The sequence below is a fragment of the Kryptolebias marmoratus genome, linkage group LG14, assembly GCF_001649575.2.
Source record: "Kryptolebias marmoratus isolate JLee-2015 linkage group LG14, ASM164957v2, whole genome shotgun sequence".
Classification (NCBI taxonomy): Eukaryota; Metazoa; Chordata; class Actinopteri; order Cyprinodontiformes; family Rivulidae; genus Kryptolebias; species Kryptolebias marmoratus.
This window is the reverse complement of record NC_051443.1, coordinates 12,020,231-12,030,579: the sequence shown is the minus strand read 5'-3', so window position 1 is coordinate 12,030,579 and position 10,349 is coordinate 12,020,231.

Sequence of the window (10,349 nt, the reverse complement as noted above, 5' to 3'; positions counted from 1 at the left end):
TACATCGGTTCATGAAAACATTATTTAAAAAAAATCTTTACATCAATTTTGCTGATATTGCAGAGGAAATATAAAATTCTGTAACTATTCCTGCTCAAAGTGGAGGAAGCTGGTACTTGTAGATAATCACAGAACTCTCTGTAAACTTGTGTAATGTGAAACTGACAGTGGTATTAAGATTTATAGGTGAATGTTTGCACGAATAGCTTTGATTTTCTTTCTTGAGTTTGGAGTTGTTTTAGGACCACAGCAATCAGTTTTGGTAATAGCTGAATTTAAAGTAGCTGTTAGCAAGTCAATCAAGTTAGAAATAAACTTATTTTTTTTCCTATATGATGTTATTGAAAGCGCTATCTAAAACAGGTGGCATATTAACTGTTCATAAGATTTCCACATAACCTCACTTCACAAGATCTGAGCTACGTCTTTAAATTTAGACATGTTTTACTCTAAAAAAACATTTTGTTTCTAATAGTTATAACAGGACATACAATAAGTTATCATTAAATTATTATTTATACATTGAATGCTATTGAACACTAGAAAACGTCTGTAATTTAATAACATGCAAAAATTTCAACACAAATAGTATTTAAATAAACAATTCAAACTGATTTTTTTCCACTTATATATTACTAAGAATTTGATCCTTCTGATGAGGTACAAATAGTAATTTGTCACCAACATTGCTAAATGTGTAGCTCATTCCTGTGAACTGTGAGGACTAATGTTTTGTGATTATTGTGCTATTTAACATTTTTTTTATATAAAAAAAAAATGTTTCGCTGACAAGAAAAATATACTTTTTAAAAATAAAAAGCTGTTGCCTTGTTTAGAAAAAAAATGCACAACGCTGCGGGAGGTGGCTTTATCTGGTAAAAAATCTATATTTCTTCAGCAAACAGTCATATTTCCAGCAATTCAAGACAAGAGTTCTGTTTTAAATCTTATTATACAACAAAATGATACTCATAGTTTGAAAAAAAAGGGAAAACTAGCCGCTGTTTTGCAAAAAAGTAATGAGGGTCTTAATAAACAGAAAGATGCATGTAGATCTGTGAGTGTGCATTTGTTGCTGATAGCATACACTCCCTTGCAAATACTTAACTCAATTACCCAGGCACATATTTTGCTTCTTATGGGAAAAAGAGGCTTCAGTCTTTTCTTTCTTTCTTTATTTATTGGGCATTTTTATTTTTAGGACTAATAACAAAAGGAAGGGGTGATACTTGCACCAGCACACACTCCGCAGAAGGCAAGAAAAGCCCCAGACATGTTGCCAGTCTATCACAGAGCTAACACAGATTGACAGATAAACACATTCACACACACGCATACACACACACACAGAGTCATTTGTTCCTGTGGGAAATTTACAATCTCTAATCCACCTGATTGTATCTCTGTGGGTTGTGGGAAAGCAAACCAGGAGCGGGAGAACAATCAGAATGCACCTCTAGCTGAAGATCAAACCTGGAACCTTTTGAGGTCGAAGTATCTCCCTCAGTCATTGATTTCTGATTAAATCAGCTCCTCTCTTGATCTGCAGCGCAGCCTCGTAGATGTCAGTTTTAAAGCCCAGAGTATAAACTTAAATAAATAAATAAATAAATAGCATCACCATTCTCGAGAGCATGTATTGAACTGTTTTTAAATAAAATTCAGTTTATGAAAAAAAAAAACTACATGGGTGCGTAGATGATGGTTTGTTTGGTCCTGGCACAATAAAATACAAAAAAAAAGTAACTGATGTACTTAATGACACAGCAAGTAGGGTTGTACATCTCTGGTCTGTGGCCAATAGGATAAAAAATTCAATACAAAATGCCAACGATTCAAGTCACTAAAGATACATGGGGGGCAAAAATCAATGTGATACAATTCAGCCCCTAATTACAATGTTATTCAGCCTTTAATGCAATATGGTGTGATTAAATATGAGTTTGATTCAACACACTGAGATTCATGCAAAATACAGGAATACAACAAAGCAAAAGAATGATCTTATGTCAGTCATTAACTGACTAATTACAGTATTTACTGCCTAATAAAATATGACTGCTCACAAAGAAGACTAGTTTTAAAATTGGAAAACACTTTGATAAAACGAGACTCATAATTAATAAATAATATACCAAAAATTAGGCTTTGTGCAAAATTAATAAACCTGCCAGCAGCAGATGTGTTTCATACTCTTTAAGTAACTTAGCAGTGAGCAGCAAAATGCATTTTCTACTTTATAAAGATTAAAACACACAATAACCATTTTTTAATACCTGGAATAATAGTTGATTGATATTACTTGAAGGACATTTTCTGTGTTTATGCCAGCACCTCCTGAACTGTAGGTGAAACTATTGCTAACCAGAAGGAAAGTCTGGCAGAGGAAGAGCTGTCCGCTCTAAGAAATGAAGACAGGGAATCTGTTTCTTCATACACAAACATAACTACACTTAAACCTTTCTATCATTTTTACAGGGGATTCCTGTGAGTAGAAACAAATCTGTTTTCTGATTTTTATTTATTGATACAAAGACCTAATAAAATAGATGCATCTAGATTTAATCCCAAAACTGCATCAGTACACAACTGCTCCACAAAAGTAGTCACATTGTGCGTGAATTGGTTAACCTTCACATCCCTAATGACCATTTAGCATTTCAAATCACAGTTCAACCTAAAGTTTATGATGTAAATTAAAAAAAAGGTCCTCACTCAAAAATGATTGTCACTTCTTGCTCTTTGGGTATTGTTGAGGTAGATTTTGGCCTTATTTACACGAGGCCGATCTCCTGGAAATGTTAAAGATTTTTAGATGTTGACTGGAAAAAAGTTACACGTTTACACAGTGCAGCTGTGCTTGTTGAACCTAATGTAGTTTCCAAGCCAGGCCACTAGTTGGCGCTTACACGCTCAAGCACGCAGACACCAGTCTCTCCAGCACGGAAGCGGTTCCATCCAAAATGGTGAATATACAGACGTTTGTTTGGACTTACTGTGAGGTTGGGTCGTTGCTACATGTTGAAAAGCGAGAGTAACATAAACAGCACTCTGTTATCTGCCATTATTACTGTTGCTGATATATTCGTGCATGCGCAGAACAACTGATGACTGCAGCCCTCTTTGGTGCTCATGCCCAATTTTGCATGATGTGGCCCGAAAAGTTCCACTCTTAGACCTGGGCTCAAAAAGTTTCAGTGTCAGATAATCCGACCGTTGTTGTTGTGTAAACAAACGTCCGAAGCACAGCAGAAATGTCCCAGTTCCACTGAAAAACAGTGTTGTATAAAATGGGTCTTTGACTGGTTTGAAAGAATGAGCACTTGTCTAGGTTTTTTATGACTGATGGGTTAAACCAACTTTTAATTCGACCTGTAGGTGATGCAACAATGTCTGGGGTATATACAGAAACAATATATAAATACTTTATATACATTTCCACTAATTTTGTTGAAAACTGGCACAAGTGTCAGACAGAAAAACTATCAAACAACAGAAAAACATACCCTCCATCCCAAATCAGTGGAAGTAAAAATAAATTTGTGTGCGTGTGTGTTTTGTTGCGTTGCCTCTGCTGCTGCCGAGCATTCAAAATAAAAAATAAAAATCTTTTTAATAGGTTCCTTGAAAGAATGTGTATTACAAACCATTTCCCTTTGCAACACACATCCCTGCACAGAGACACCAACATACTGTACAATAAGTCACTAAATTATGAACGCGTGTTGCTTTGCAGAAAGGAGGACATGGACACGAGGACGAAAAGAAATAACACCCGCCTCATTATCTCTCCCACAGTCAGTCAGCAAACACTGAACATTGAGGTGACGAGAAAAAAGAAAAAAAAATGCAACCACAACAGAAGAAGAAGAAGAAGAAGATGAGAGGCAGCAGCTTTCAGAGCTCTGCTGACAAATTTCCAAAGGCTGATTTAGCAAAGGTAGCTACATCTGTTGAGCTCCAATGACAACCACTGGCTTGTTTTGGCTGCTTTAGCTCTGAAGTGCTAACTTCAATGTTTTGATGTAGCTAGAGAGTAACCCAGTTTGCTTTCTGTACTGGAAAGATAGCAACCCTGAGCCTCGGAGCCCCTCAGTACCTCTGCTCAGGTACTGCACTGGATATTAAAGTTGTTTAATTGGCAAAAACCAAACCCCGTAGGGAGACATTGCACGCTTCACCAAACCTATTGCACAAACTGCACATTTAGACATACTGATACTAACTCAGTTTTGGCCTCCCTTCTATCTCCCACTCAGTTTCAGTCTCTCTGAAGTATACTGTAAATCAGTATCTGGTGTGCTGCTTTGAAAAGAAGCCAGGGACAACGTGAAGGCAGAGAAAACTGAGACAGACCTTCAAAAGCAGAAATGTTTGGACAGCTTGTGAGAGGCAAAACGTTTGTTCCATTCTGCTCTGAACAAGCCTTTGCGACATGAATGAGAGGACAAGAACGGGTGGAAAAGCTGCATATGGATGTGGAGAGCAGCTCTGTCATGTTTAATCTATAAAATACTTGGAGAGGTCACTATAATGTGAAGCTATCTGTCTCTTTCATAGCTCAACCTTCTTCAGACCAGCTCCTTTAAATGTCCCACTTTGTTCTTCTGATCTGCTTTTGTTTTGTGTGATGTGGATACCTTGCACCCATGGAATAGAAAGGATCAAAAATTATAAATACCGCCTGTCCCTGCACTCCCAGTTTTGTGTGGTGAGGGAGAAGAGACTTACATAAAGAATACAGCTCACTTGTCATCAAAGTGTTGTTTGACTTGGATGTACAATGTCACGGTTAAACAGCCATAAAAGCAGGCAGACAGATGGCCGGTTAGTCCCACTCATCACCTCCTCTTGGCTTTTTGAGGAAATTTAGGTGAACAAATATGTGTTTAAGTCCATGTGTGGTGGTGGGTGTATTTGTTCATAGGCGGAGAGACAAAAAGCAGGAAGCTTGTGGGTTGACCTGCAGTCATCGTTTCTTTCTGATAAACTTGCCCTCACTTAACCATGGTACTGGGTTGTGCTCTCAAAGCTGATAAAAAATAAAAAAACAACTCATTATAGGAGATTTTGAGCAGCAGATCTGTTTCAGCCTGACGTGTTGAGTTTGACAGACATTTGCAGACAAAACAAATTAAATCCTTTACACTAGTACTCATACATATTTAATTTTTTTAGTATTTGTGCTGAACATCTCCGGCACCTCAGTTTTCTTTTGCCTCCATAGCATTGTATTGTGTTTAACTTATCGGAATCTTGTTGGTGTGCCATAGAATAAAGTGCTTTACACCATGTTTATAGCAAGAAAACACATTTTAAAGAAAAAAAACACAAACCCTGTCAACAACTTGTTTGCTATACTTTCTTAGGCACAGGGATACAGAGAGAAAACAAGAGGGAGAGAAAGTGGTAAGACATGAATGAAAGTTTATGAAACTTTATCATACAGGGTACTTTATGACATTATACAGCACATTACAGCAATAGTTCAAATAATAAAAAAGGGGTTATGTGCAAAGGTTATGAACAGTTAATATCTTACCTGTTGTAGATAGCTCTTTGAACAGCATTAGTTTGAAGAAATATTCATAAATTTAGACAGGATTGATGGGTGCAGGTCAACTTGCTACACAATATATCAAGTTAATCAAGATTTCTTTTTCCGGGTAAATGTTTTTTTTTTTAGTTAAACAATCTAATGTTAATATAGTATAGAGTAGATTAATATGCTGTATTTACATGTGGGTTAGATGTAGAGGTCAACCAATATGTATTTTTCTATGGCCAGTACTGCTCTTTCCACAGTTTAGGGCCCTTGATGGCCGATTTACAACACAATTTACAATTTTAGTTTTGGCCAATATGGTTTTGTTTTTAGTTAGCAAATTATAACAATAATAGCTTAAATTAAATAAATGTATATTTAACAACCCTTCGAAGAACTTGTGCACTTGAAAATAATATATAAAAGAGCACTCTTGCTTTAAAAACCACTAAAGTATGTGCTATAGCAAGCTAGTTGTAGCAGCTGTTGCTGCATCTTCATTTTCCTACTTGGTAATCAGTTACCAAGTATAAACAGACATGGTCAATTGCCAATGTTTTTCAAAGTGGCTAATATTGTCTGATTAAAATTGGTCGGACAATTAATCAGTCTATCTCTAATGAGGGTTAAGGTTATACATATTATATACCTCTGTTGATGTTTATATAGCTATATAAACATGTTTAACTATAATTATGGGAATTAGTGAAGTGAGTCATCATCATGTAGGTTTAATAGTGCGGTGAGTTATCATCATGTGGTGTGGAGAGTTGACAACACAGTCCAGTGAGTGTGCAGTGAACTGACATAGATCCAGTTGATGAGCTAATGGCTACGATGTGCAGGTCCAAGATCAAAGTGTTTTGCTGGCAAATGCCAATCTCCAAAATTTTAGAGCAATTCGTGCAAACACTGTAAAAAAACATGTTCATTGCAGTCAATTAGAAATTACAGGGTTACTAACACAGAATTGCAAGAGTAAATAGTGGCAGCAGCAGCTAGCAGTAGTACCTCCGGTGCAGCCTGCAGTGCTTCTGGCAGAAATTTCATTATATTGCCAGAATAGTTGTGTGATGTGAATTTGGCAGAGCTGCAAAGGTTTATAAAATAACATATGCATAAAACACTTTTTGAAACTGGAGTTGTTTAAAGACACAAGCAATCCACTTTGATCCTGGCTCTGGTCGGACTAGCCATTAGCTCGTCATTCCAGTCACAATTAATTGCTATCTCCTCAAACTGAGGTTGCTAAAGGAGCTATCTACAACAGGTAAGATCCAAAAAGTTTAAGAAGAATGTGGAGTTCCAAGCTTAAAACTGCACAAGATGCTTATTTTTTCTTGTTTGGATTTGCCATGCCCTGGAAAATTGAAAATCTACACCAGCAAACAGGTAAGATATCATATGTTCATAATCTTTTCACAGAACCCCACTTCAGACACTCTGAACTGTCACTTTATCCATCTAAACCTGCAGTGACAGCAATGCTCTCTGAATGTAGCGGTTCTCAAAAAACAGATGGTGTTCGCAGGTTATGGACAAAAGATCACTGAAACATTAAAGTGGCAGGGCTTGTAGAAAAGTCAAACAGTAGTTTTATCTAGAGCTATAACAAGTACCCTTGCACACCACAAAGAAAGTGTTCCTCAACTGTATAGCACTTTTCCCAAATAGCAAAGCATTTATATTTTATTACAGAGAAAGCTGAAGTTGTTCATTATTCAAAATCTGTTAACATGCTTTTTAATTCTGCAGGCATGCGATTCAGAGAACTCTTGGTGCAGGGCTGCTGATGGATGCCACTAAACTGGCATGATTACAGAGGAAAGCTGTGGTGTGATTTGGATGCAGATCACTTTAAGGGCCAAAATAGCCGTGTGAGTGATAAATAGATGGAAATAGCCTACAGTGTCCGGTTCACAGGCCCGATGCCCCACTCTTTGATCTCTGGTCCTAATGAGTTTTCAGAACAGAGCCAAAGATGAGAAGACAGGCTTTTTCAAAAGGAGACATGGAGTAAGAACTGCTGTAAGCAGGCCTGAGATGTTGCTTCAACTAACATTAGTATTCCCTTAAGTATTCCCAGCAAGATTAGTAAAACCTGCCCACCCAGCTCTCCAGAGCAAGGTCACTTTCATCATTACAAGCTAAGTTATAGCCCACAAAAGGGCTTATGGGGACTGAAAGCATGCATTTGTTTAAAAAACAAAACGCTTTATTTTCTACTGTAAACAAATAGCTTAATAATGTCAATAATTCCCTTTGTAGAGATGGCAGCTCCCCGCCCACCTCTGGGTACATCCAGCCGTTGGATTTGTTGGGAAGGATTAAGTACTAAACCACTGGTGGGCTGAGACATTGCCAGGGGAAAAATATTTGTTAAACTGCAAAGTGCTTGTGTATAGCATATTCAGTTAAAAGCAAAATCCCTGTGTGAGAATATGCAGCTGGATGTGCAATCAAAAAGAATATTTAATGTCTTCCCCCTCTTTTAAATTCAGCATGCGGTGCACTCTGGAATGCTTGTGCTCTCCTTTACTGGTGACAGGCATATATTAGCTCTCCACATATTAGCCTCATATCACTCACATAAGATGGATATCATATCTGTGTGCCATTATGAACTGCACACCACAAGCCCTTGCTACAATGAAGCAGCTCAGGAAAAAGAGCCAGAGGGAAGGGACAGATTTCTAAAACATGCCCAAAGATTATAATTTAGCTAACAATAGGCTATTTATGAACAAATGAATGAATTCAAGTCAACTCAAGTTCCTGGTTACTGGAGAGGTAGACTTCTTTTGATTAACGATGAGGAAAATTAGGGATCCAGTCATCCTTCTACATGGAATTCATTGAACGTGCCTAATGATATCCAAGCCCCCTTAGAGGCTACAGAAGAGTGACTGATAGATTCAGAGTTGAACGCTAAACGTTCATTCCTCTTTAAAATAAAACTAAATTAGAAAACACACATATCGCTGCCTGAGAAACAGATCCCATCAGTCTCCTCCATCTGATGAAATAGTCTCCACCTGACGACATACACAATACTACATCCATCTTTTTCAAATCGTATTTCTGTTTTTTTTATAGTCTTCAAATGGCTCATGCTTGAGCATAGCCAGGCATGTTTTTGCATCATTAGTGCCGGTGGGTGTATTTGGAGACAGACTAATGACAGCTAGCTTTCAGGCTCAAACAAGAGCCATTGCTCATTTACCCAAATACATACATGGATAGATGAGGGGTTCTGTAATGATGTAGCCTTATCAAATTATTTCTAGCACAGGCAAAAAGACACTTGAGCCTATAAAATCCATGTCACAGATTACAGTGTAACAACTGTTAGGCATGCTAATGTGTATTTTTCAGGCCAGTAAATCAAATGGACATTGCTGGATACATGTGGGTGTCTCAGAGGATTGATGTTATGAATAAGAGGGAACATGGAATAAAAATGGGGGTGTTGTTTGCAGTGACATAGTGAATTGTGATTCACAATGAACAAGCTCTAAGGGTTGTAGGCCGCCAAAGCCTTGAAATTCTGGCTTCATCCTTTACCATCTATTGCTTTTCTATTTATTTCTCACTCTTGTATAAATTCCAGCACAGTCTGCATGTCAACATAAACACGTCCCATAAGAGCATCTATGTGGACTTCAGAAAAAAAAATCCGAAAATACCCTTTTCCCCTTCTTTAACTCCTTCATCTGCTTTGCAGTTTCACCTCATCTTTAGTCCACAGATATTTGTTGATACTCAGCTCTTTTGAAGGGGGATTCTGTGAAAAGGTTTTAATCAATTAATATATTACCTACTGAGGATAGCTCTTTGAACGACCCAGCTAAGAGACTTCTTTCCCACTCTTTCCTTCTTCTGCCTTTTCTTTGTTCTCTTTTACTCCCTGTCCTGCTTTTTCTCAGGTAGAGTTGTGGCTGGTCCTTCTTAGGTCGAAATTCGCTCCCAGGCAGAGCTCCCACATCTGGAGCAGCAGCTCTCACAATCATTATCCTCATCAGTAAATTGATATTTTAAGACTGGCTGGCACATGTTTTTTTGTAAGATTGTCATTACCACCACAGTGAACTCAAGCCATTTTAGTGGTTTTTGCTCTTTTGTGTTTTGTTGTAGCTTGACTCTTGTGAATTTTTTAAACTTTTTGTTTGTTTGTTTGTTTGACGAGCTGATGCCCTCCTTTAACTCTTCATTTTCTGGAACTTTCATAGTTCAGTCAAACACTCTAAGTAAACTCACCTGCCAGATCGCTGCTCTTCTAACTCACCTACCTGCCCACTCTCTGCTGAGTCTCCTCATCTTCTTCTGCTCACTTCATTTTCTTTTTATGTTTTAAAATAAATCTTTACATTGTCATCAGTTTCCCATTACATAGTTATTCTAGCAGGAATAGGATATTCTTGACAGAAGTGCCATAGATTGTACCAAAAGTAGCACACTTAGATGTTGCTGCTTCTCTTTGACCACAGAATTCTGTGTAAATTACTATGTAATGCAAATAAACAATGATGTACAGGTTTATGAAACAGTGTTTGCATGACCACTTTAAAAGTTTTAGCACTCCTGTTGTTTAAGACAGTAGTAAAAAATAGTAATATAAAAAAATGACAATAGTAATCCACTTCAGTCTTGAGTATGTGCTCAGGTTTAGTCATTTTCCAAAGTGAGGTTGTTTAAAAAGCTACCTACAGCAGTAAGATGTTATTTGTTTAATACCTTTCCACACAACCCCTACTTCAAAGGATTTAAACCATCACGCTAAACCACATTCAATATAGGTAGCCAA